Source organism: Protobothrops mucrosquamatus, unplaced genomic scaffold, assembly GCF_001527695.2.
Source record: "Protobothrops mucrosquamatus isolate PMUCROS unplaced genomic scaffold, P.Mucros_1.0 scaffold_19, whole genome shotgun sequence".
Lineage (NCBI taxonomy): Eukaryota > Metazoa > Chordata > Lepidosauria > Squamata > Viperidae > Protobothrops > Protobothrops mucrosquamatus.
Genome location: NW_015386095.1, coordinates 2236954 through 2247430, shown reverse-complemented (window position 1 = coordinate 2247430; position 10477 = coordinate 2236954).

Genomic DNA, 10477 nt, shown 5'->3' with positions numbered 1-10477 from the left:
AAATACTCCAAAAAATATTCCATAATATTATACCAATCAGATTGCAAATAGTATAAAACTATTGATTATAATGGTTGCAGTATAATCCCTGCAGACTGAAAGTCCTGACTTCAATGCCCCGATAATTGCTGGATGAGAGAAGAGGGGAATTCATCTCTTTGAGCTCCACCTACCACACTTCTCCATGATACAATAAACTAGGAATTAAGGATGGGAAAACCATAGATATGCCCATAGATGTTCCATCACACTAACCAGATAGTCTATCCCAATAACATTTGATTGGCTGGGACACTATAGTAATACTGTAAGTTGCCATAGTCTATCTGCAAAAAGACAAGGACATGAATGACTATGTACAATGATACAGGATTAACTGCGATTAGTACACTGTATCTCATCCAGAAATTTTGTATTCTGATCACCTATGTAAACTTTCAGGTTTACATTGGTAGAGTGTAAAAAAATCTCTAATTAAAATGGTTCAAGCCAGGTCCCTCAAGAATCCAATGTATTTGGAGAGTTTCTCATTCTGTCTGCTGACAATATTTTTGAAACTTTCTGTGGAACACAAAAACAACCCAGGTAGTTGATACCACTGTTTTTAAGCCTTCCTGCAGAGCTAAATCAACTCCTGGCCCCTATGGAGTTCAGAATGTTGATGCAAAAGAGTTGCCACCTGTAGCGCAAAAGGAGTGCATCTGAGCATGCAGTGAGACTCATCTGAAATCCTACTTGCAGCAATAGAGGCAGCAACAACTGTTTCCTCCACTTCCGTGATTCATATAGAAGAGACTGACATTGGAGTGGGGAGACTTTTTTATATCCCTTTACCAAGATATTATGGGGAAGACAGAACATTTCACAAGGATGTAATCTTGATAAATGCTTGTTACTTTGGATTCTTCTCAGCTTGTAGATATCAAAGACATGGACAAGATGTGTGGACAGATGAAAATTAGCAACTGTTTCCTTGACCCTCCTGGCTTTTTAAGGAAGTGATCAAAGTCTTCCTGTGTGTGAACTGTACCCCCTGTTATGAGAAGGAAGTTATACAATCTCTGTTGAAGAGCACCTTCCCCTCAAACTTTCCATAGTTGGAAAAAGTAACTGAAAAAGGGTTGCAGCTTGAGATGCATCTGAATAATACCGATTATATAGACCCTTTTTAATAGAACTTTTGGCTGATATGTGAAACCGAGACAACTTTCATCTCCAGCTGTATAAAGTCTTTTTAAAATCAACACCATCAACTTAAATTCTGTTTAGTAAGCCACAAGAAAGTGGGTGGGGATGTCTGTGTTCAGCTTTGATAGTTCCCTTTAACTTCTAAGCAGCTTTCAATACTGTCAATTATGGAATTTTTATAGACATTGGGATACATTGGTAAAGGCACCGGTTTGTAGTCCTTTCTGTGAAACCATAAGCGAAAGATGGCATAACATTATTATTGCTCAATACTTGGCCATTGACCTATCATGTCCCATTTTGCCCTGCAGCTCTAGGTGAAACTGTTGATGGATTTTGGAGTAAAATATCATTCCAGGAAAGCAATCAATAAACTTGATTCAGAAATGGACCGGAGGAATTGGGTTTGACACCCTGGTAAGTATATGGGCAAATGCTCACAAGGTTATTGCACCCAGAGTTGATAAAGATTTGGCAAGCTGAAGCGCTGTGGAGAAAGCCCTGCAAGCTAATTGGGAAATGTGATTTATGATTGTTAATTGGAGGAGGGAATTATGCTTTGCTACTTTGCGCCCAGGGGAGGGGAATTCAGTTTTTGGCTTTAACTATGTAGTGCCAATATTTTGTTTCTCGAATAAAAGATTCTTTAAGGTAAACAATGCCTCAAAGTTCTTTTGAAGAGTTTCATCTGTCGGAACCACGACACTCAATTTCTCTTCTTCTTAAAGCATTTCCTTTTCTCTGATCAATGTCAAGATTTTTTTTATATACTTCCCACCAATCAATCTAGACAAGAAACAGTTGATCCCAAAAAAATAAGTATCTTGCAGTTTTAATATCTTTTAAGCATACAATAATGTTACAATGTAGGGCTTCCAATGACTATTCTTTTAAATGAGAAAACTATGTATAGGCAGTCTAAGGTGCCAACACCCTGTTCTAATTCTCTCTCTTGTAAAGATGGGGCAGTATGCATTCATTAATTGTTTTGGTAATTATGGTTAAAATTTTTATCAGTCTTACATTTTCCTTGTTTCATGCTTCTCACAGCTGATGTTCCAGCTCAGCCACCATGTCAATATAATAATTTCTTGGGAGGGAATAAAACTAGCTGAATTTAAAGCCAGATGAAACAGAGTTGTTACTGGTAAATAGGAAACAGCTCAAGGACTGAGGTTCTGCCTGTTAGAGCAAGGTCACACTTCCCCTTAAAGAGCAAGCCTGCAGATCCTCATGTACCATTCGATTCAGAGGGGGTGGCAGGAAATGTTTTCATACAATCAAGGCTAGTATACCAGGTACAATCGTTACAGAGTCAGATCTGGAAACGCTCAACTTAGTTTACATAGCCTCTTTACTGTTGCAACACTATAAAAATATCACCCACTTTACAGGACTATTGTGCTTAATCTGTGTGATGTGTGTTGAACATTCAGTAATACCGTTATGACTTTCCAATGCACTGAAATTTGTCTTTCACAAAACTACCGAGTGCCCCATCTATTTATACCATTTTTTTTACATCGTTACACATTATTTTTACATACACATTCTTGTGTCTTATGATTCATGATGATTGCATTATCATTGTGATCATGATTTATCACTCGTTGCTTGTAGTACACTGGGAGCTTCTGCACCTGAGACAAATTGCTGGGTGTCCAATCACACTTGGCCAATAAAGAATTCTATTCTATTCTATTCTATTCTATTCTGTTCTGTTCTGTTCTGTTCTGTTCTGTTCTGTTCTGTCCTGTCCTATCCTATCCTATTCTAAATTTTAGGTTCATTTCTTCTTTTGAATGTCATGATCTGTAATTTCTGTTCAGAAATTTGCAGCCAGAAAAAAAAAGTATATTTGAAATAGCCTCTGGGTGTCTGCCACATTTTCCTGAAATAAATGGCAACCTCTGACTGCATCCAACAGCTAGCTTTTAAGTACCGAGGGCTGCATGGCTTTCAAGTTGCTCATAGCTCAACCGCACTTCTCTTCTCTTCTTCCCCTCCCTCTGTTCTTGGCTGCAATCTTCATGTGTCGTCTTCTACCATGCTGATTTGGCTCAGCCCTTCCCATTTCCTAACTGGCCTTCATCCCACTTCCCTCCCACTTTTTTCCTGTAATACCCCATCTAGTAATCAATTTCATTTCTCCTTCTCATAACAACCTTTTGTCCTTACAGCCTTACTATCTCGTTCTCCTCCAACTTTCCCTTGATCTTTTAATTTAGTACTTTTTCAAAATGGTTTAAAAAAAAACAACAATCCCCACCTGTATTGTAATTTTAGTGAAAGCACCTCCGAGTATGTGGATAGCCCTGTCTCTTGTTGGGCCTATCGTTCTTTGTTTAAAAAGAGTTTAGAGAGTTCTCGTCTTCTTTACTTGTTGTGTGGTGGCCAGGCACATTTCTGGCACTGCATGGCTAATAAATAAGATCAGTTTATGCAGACAGCTTGAACGAGATCCAAGTGCTGCACTGAAAAATAGAAATTTCTTTCAAATAGAAGTTAGTTAACTAAAGCTGTGTAAATCTCTTCTCCATCCTATTTCTTTCTTTCTCTTCTTGGCAGAAACCAACAGCTTCGGTTTTGGCATAACAAAATATAGGAGTTAAAGTTCTGATATAGAAAACCGTTTATAAAGTAAGGCATTTGGTGTTAAAATATCTTATCTCCCAGTGCATAGGTATTTCTCTTAGAACCCACACTATTTCTTTTTTGTTATGATTAGCAAAATATTTGGAAACATTAGACTCTATATGGCCTACTTTTTACATTATGTATTCTTAATAATTAGACTTTTTTTCTAATTATTATCGAAAAATCCTAATCCTAACTGATAAAATTCAGAAAATAAAATATATTAATATATTAAGTTACTTTTAGTTATAACACATTATATTAATATGAACTTATTAAATGCAATTAATAATAGAATTTAATTTAATTCAACCTTAGGATGGATGACAATCCACAAATATATTGAGGAAAATAATAAAATATAATGACCTAAACAGTTCTTTGAAAGGACAAGACATCAATAGCAATAAAACGTATTTCCTCAGCCTATCAAACCCTAACAGGCATTATCAAAAACCTTGAAAATTATTCAGTAACAGTGCAGTTTCTTATGAATTGAGTTATATGTGCTATTCAAAAACATAGTAGATAGCAACCTTTGTACCACATGCCCTAGTTGCAGCTTCTGAATCACCTTCAATTCATCTAAAGCAGGGGTCCTCAACCTTGGCAACTTTAAGACTTGTGGACTTCAATTCCCAGAATTTGCTTTGCTGGCTGAGGAATTCTGGGAATTGAAGTCCACAAGTCTTAAAGTTGCCAAGGTTGGAGACCCCTGATCTAAAGCATCTGCAAGAATCTTCTCAAGAGGTCACCAAAGCATGGACTATTGAAGTCAACAACAAGGCTACATATCTATCCCTTATGGCTTGGCGGGTCGGATGGGGGGGGACAGGGAACCAGGCTGTGCAAGCTGTGGGCCAGCACCCACATATATGCGCACACAGTTCGACTTGCACATGCGCACACACGTGCAAGTGTGCCAGCCCATCGCTCACACAGCCCAGTTCTGAATAGCCACAGCCCAGTAGTGGGCCGTGGGCCAACGGATGGGGACTTGAACCCATCCAGATTCAAAGTCTTATTCAATTCCTGGATTCATGAACCACCAATCCACATCTCCATCTTCTTAGTGTTCAGTTCATGAGAGAATCCAAACACCACTTCAACAATATTTGCACCATCTCACCTGACTCTGATGATAGGAAGATATAGAACTGAAGCTCAGGATACCCAGTCCCAAACTCTTGATAATTTTTTCTTCAAGGCTACATATTCATAAACAAACAAAAATTACAGAATAAACCTTTATGGGTCCCTCAACCTATCAGCAATGCAGCCAAACACAAATTCCCTAGCGCCACCACCTGAAGCTAACCCTGCAGATAAAAGTGGATCCACAAGAAGAGTGCCTGGTCATGATAACTCAATGAGATATCACAGTTGATGGTGTGAAGAGCCATAAAGAGATGCTAAAATAAACAGGAGAATCAATTCATTTAACATTAGGATATTTCTAGCACCCAGGTCTCAAGTATTTAAAATGTCCGTGGAATACAGAAAAATTACTCTGCATATTTACACATTACATGCATAAAGTAGGTTTTCATTCCACTACTGATCCTGAAGTCATGTCCATGGACCAACCCTCATTATTCACTATGATGTCTTCAAAGATATATTGTTTATTTACATTTAGAGTCCTACAGAATGGCCTGAATCAATAATTCTGAATGAAATACTAAGTGCAGAGCCAACAGTGTTTCTGTAGAACTAGGAATATATGTGCATGTTTTATTTTTTAATTTTTGTTTGCTCTATAGGACTAAGTCATAGATCCTTGATTTCTCTAGAAAAGTTATAGAATTGGATGTTTAGTCTCACTCTTCCTACTTCACTGTGTTCATGACAACAATATTTTTCTTCTAGAATCAGTTGTGATCTGTAATAATATTTTGAAAACTCTATTTATGGAGACTTTGGGTAGAGAACTTTTCATTTGTAGCAGACCAGCACCATCTTATGGTATGTCTAGAACATTTTTCTTTTTAATTTTTTAAAACTAATTTGCAAATTCCTGTATTAATATTTGCGCAACTTTGTACCATAATTATTTCCTTTCACATTGAATGCATGTAATTTAAATAAGTGGAATTTAAAAACACTTTTACATTTTTTTATTTTTATTCAGTAACAAAGTTTGATTTTGTTCATCCTGTGTGATATACATTTCTCCATGGGGAGATGATAGAGGAATGGCTAAATCTTCAAGTCACGGCACCTTTATGCTATATCACAAAGAAGTGGCATTATGGAAATTATCTCAACTACTGAATTTTGATGAGGTTTAATTGTCAAAAAGGTATATGGGACATGTTTCTTTCATACAACAGTTAGAGGTTAGATGACAAGATGTGCCCTCCAGAGGATAGAAAGTGGCAGCAGCAAATACTAGGCTGCTATCTCAAACTAGAAAAGCATGAAAACTGAGGAATTTCTGGGAAAGGATCCTTGAGAAATCTATTACGCAGGCTCAGCAGCTTCCTATTATTAAATATTTATATACCATTCAGTAACCTTAATTTGTTTTCTAGAATGGTTCACAGCAAAATTAAAGAATAAGAATATTACATTTACAATGCCCAAAGTTTAAAACAATGTACCAATATAATTTTGTGCATTTCGGCGCAATATATTTTTCCTGAAAATTTTCCATTTTAAAGATGGTACAAATTTTATTTGCTTTATTATTGTTCTGTTTTACTATGACCATGAGTTGTAGCCCCATCTCAGCCACAAAGCTATGGTAGCTGGTTGATTGTGAGTCAGTCACTCACTCTCAGCCCTAGGGAGAAGGAGGCACTGTTAAACCACTTCCCAAAAATCTTGCCAAGAAAACTCAGCAGGGACTAGTCCAGGCAGTCGGCATGTGTCAAAAACTGACTCGAAGGCACATAATACATAAATTCCAATCAATAAACTATACAATCACCATTCTTGCTTGCAAAACTATAGATGAAAAATTTGTAAAAGGGTGGAATTCACCCTCATTGGACTGAACAGCACATTTGTCACTAAACTAAAATGGCCTAATAATCATCAACATTCACATAACACATTTTTAACATGTTTCAAATATATTGGATTAGATACTGAAAGAAAATCCCTTCTGGAGATCTTCCAAACCTCCAGAAGATGTTAGGAAGGAAAGAAAACAATAAATAGCTTCCTTTTACTTCTGCCTTCAGGAACATGGGTAGAATTCATCTCATCTAATTAGTTATCTAGGTCTGGTCCTAGTAACTCTCTCTTCCTTTTTTTCCCTTCTGTTCAATCATGTCTCACTCTCAGAGACTGCCTAGCCCAGTGTTTCTCAACCTTGACAATTTTAAAGCATGTGGACTTCAACTCCCAGAATTCCACAGCCAGCATTGCTGGCTGTGGAATTCTGGGAGTTGAAGTCCACATGCCTTAAATTTGTCAAGGTTGAGAAGCCCGAGGCAAATCCCTGCAGGTTTTTTGGCAAGGTTTTTAATTAACTAATTTCTATAGCCATCCATCTCAAGCAAGTGATTTTGGGTTGCAAATTAGTTTTTCAGAAGTGGTTTGCCATTGCCTTCTTCCTAAGGCTGACAGAAAGTGACTGGCCCAAGATCATCTAGTTGGCTTTGTACCTAAGGCAGGACTAGAACTCACAGTCCTCTGGTTTCTAGCCTGGTACCTTAATCACTATATCAAACTGGGTCTCATTAACTTCCCTAAAACTGAGTAAATGTTTCTCTGTTAAATAAAAATATGAGTTGAGGTTCATTTGATTGGCAGATCATGTTTGTTCAAAACAGTTTGATACAAGTTCCACTGAGTTCAATTTAAATTACTCCCAAATTAAAAATAAAATTGCAATGTTAGTCCTTATAAAACTAACAAGAGTAAATGTTTTATTATATACATCTAAACCTCTGTGAGCTCATTAGTAATGAATAATAATGATCATAAATGATATTTTCAGTGTTATAAGGCATACTTTTAGAGATTGTTTGGACTTTTCCATTCTTATCTACTGTATGTGCATCTTTTAGAAACAAAGTGATTTAATCACATATCTCTAGAAAGCAGTTCTTTATACTTTTTGTTCCAATTATTATGAATTTCCAAGTCAATTGGGTTTCCTAAATCATTAGTACATATTTATAGAAAATTCTATATTCTGCATTAACTACTGCATGCACATATTTTACTGGGAATGCAAGCTATGAAAATTTCCTATTGTTTGACTTCACAATAAATATTAATTTATTCAATTATTTATTTAATACAAAATTGTTCCCAATGTAATGTAGTATAATCATCACTTGTGTTAGTATATATCAAAGAGGATGCTATTTCCTAAGTGGAAGTTTTGATTATATGTACATATCGTATAACATACACTGTGCTTTTTTTCTAAAAAAAAAAAAAAAAAAAAAAAAGGTGCCGGAACTCACACATGTCATACAACCCGCCTTGCCTACCCTACAAGGTTCCATCCAAAAAAGGTGTCGGAACTCTGTTCTGGGCGTTCTATGAGAAAAAAAGCCCTGCACATACATATATGTGTATTTATGTAATACATATACCCACTCATTGCCCATACATAACAAGAGCCAGTGAGGGAAGAGGCAATTCCGCTTCCGGAAGTCCATTCTGGGCCTGGGCAACAAAAAATTAGCTACCAATTCTACCAAACTGGTGCGAACTGGCTGAATCCCACGACTGGGTAGAGGTCATACTGCTTGACTAGATTCTATTTCTCTTTGAGGCATGGGAGTCAACTGGGTGATTTTAGGCCCATTGCTTTCTCTCATTCGTAAACTGGGATGTCAAGAAGCATCTATTTACCAGTCCACATTTGACCAGCATGGTAGATTATAATCCATGACTTTCAGTGTAGAAACCTTCATCCTGCAGTGGATTGTCTTGGGTTGACATACATAATACATACACAGAGAGAGAGAGAATATGTGGATCATAAGAAGAGAGTAGCAATATCTTTTTTACATATACTTTCATGAGATCATAGTTGAAAATATTAAGCTGCCTACAGTTGTATGTTCTTTGTAAGCCATTCCATTATCCTTGGTCATAATCTTCAACGGTTTGAAAAGCAATTGCTTTGCAAAACACACAGGAAGTCTGATTTTAATTTGCTGTCTACATCTACATTCTCATATTCTTTTTATAGATTATTTGAAGTTATCGCTAAAATCTTCTTTCACTCAAACATAAGTGAAAGTTTTATCTTCCTTTGTATATCGCAAAAATAATTTATTACTAAGGAAACAAAACCTTTTGTCTCGGAATATATTTCTTTAGGACAGCCCTGGAATTTCAGAGCAAGCAAAAAAACTGCCAGGATCTGGGCTGCAATCAACTGTTTTTAATAGGAAACTTTTAGACTTTTAATAAGTTCTCCTGACATAATTTATGAGGAGAGGTTTTGAAGTGAAGAGGCATTGCTTGGCAAGTGTCCTTCCTCTAATCTCAGGAAATTTAAATAAAAGAGGGCTCATTTCCTCCGATTTGAGATTTCTGCCACACAAGAAAAAAGTTAAGAAAAACACCTGCTACATAAAGCTACAAAACAGTATATTCATAGTCTCAGCAAAATATATTTGAGAAAAAAACTAGAAGACACAAAGCTCCTGGGACAACCAATCATGTTAATGTCCTTATTATTACTAATATTTAACAGCAGACATTTACCTATACAGTAATTTTATGCAGCAAGAAGATTATGGGCTGGTGTGCCAGTTTGCTTATATTTTCATAAAAATGTTTGTTCAGAATGTCATGACATATTAAAAACAAAAGAGATACCTAACAATGACCTAAGTATTTTACTTGCTATTAAATTGCTGAGACCACGTTTAGGGGTATCCATCTCTCAAATTGTTAACTATAGAATGTACGGCTTCTAGCAGCTCATAAGAAGCAATCTGCCCACCTAGTTGACTTTGACTGAAGCAGGGTTGATCTGGATAGCAGTTAGATAAGCACAGGGCTTTTTTTCTCGTAGAACGCCAAGAACGGAGTTCCAGCACCTTTTTTGGTTGGAACCTTGTAGGGTAGGCAAGGTGGGTTGTATGACGTGTGTGAGTTCCGGCACCTTTTTTTTTTAGAAAAAAAGCACTGGATAAGATGAAATATCAGGGCTATAGGGGTCCTTGTTTCCTGCAGATGTTTCATTACCCAAACTAGGTAACAGCATCAGTGCTAGTAAGGAGTGGGGTTTGCTCTTAGTTTATATTATAGTGGATTGCCCTGTCACCAGGGTTTTCTTTTGTCATAGAACGTCCAGAACGGAGTTCCGGCACCTTTTTTGGATGGAACCTTGTAGGGTAGGCAAGGCGGGTTGTATGACGTGTATGAGTTCCGGCATTTTTTTTTTTACAAAAAAAAACACTGCTTGTCACTATTGGTGGGAGTGGTGTTGGGCTGTTTAGTGTCAGTTTGTCTGGCAATTCCTTTCTTGAATCTATGCTTATCTGGGCATTGATTGCTGATTAACTCCAAGATTAACATTAGACCAGCAATCAAGAAGTAAACAATACCCCAATCAAGGAACTGCCAAACAAACTAACAGTAAGCAACCCAGCTAAAGAACCTCCAAGACCACTTCTACCAACACTGACAAGACAAACCATTAGAACATAACTGAGAACTGGAACTTACT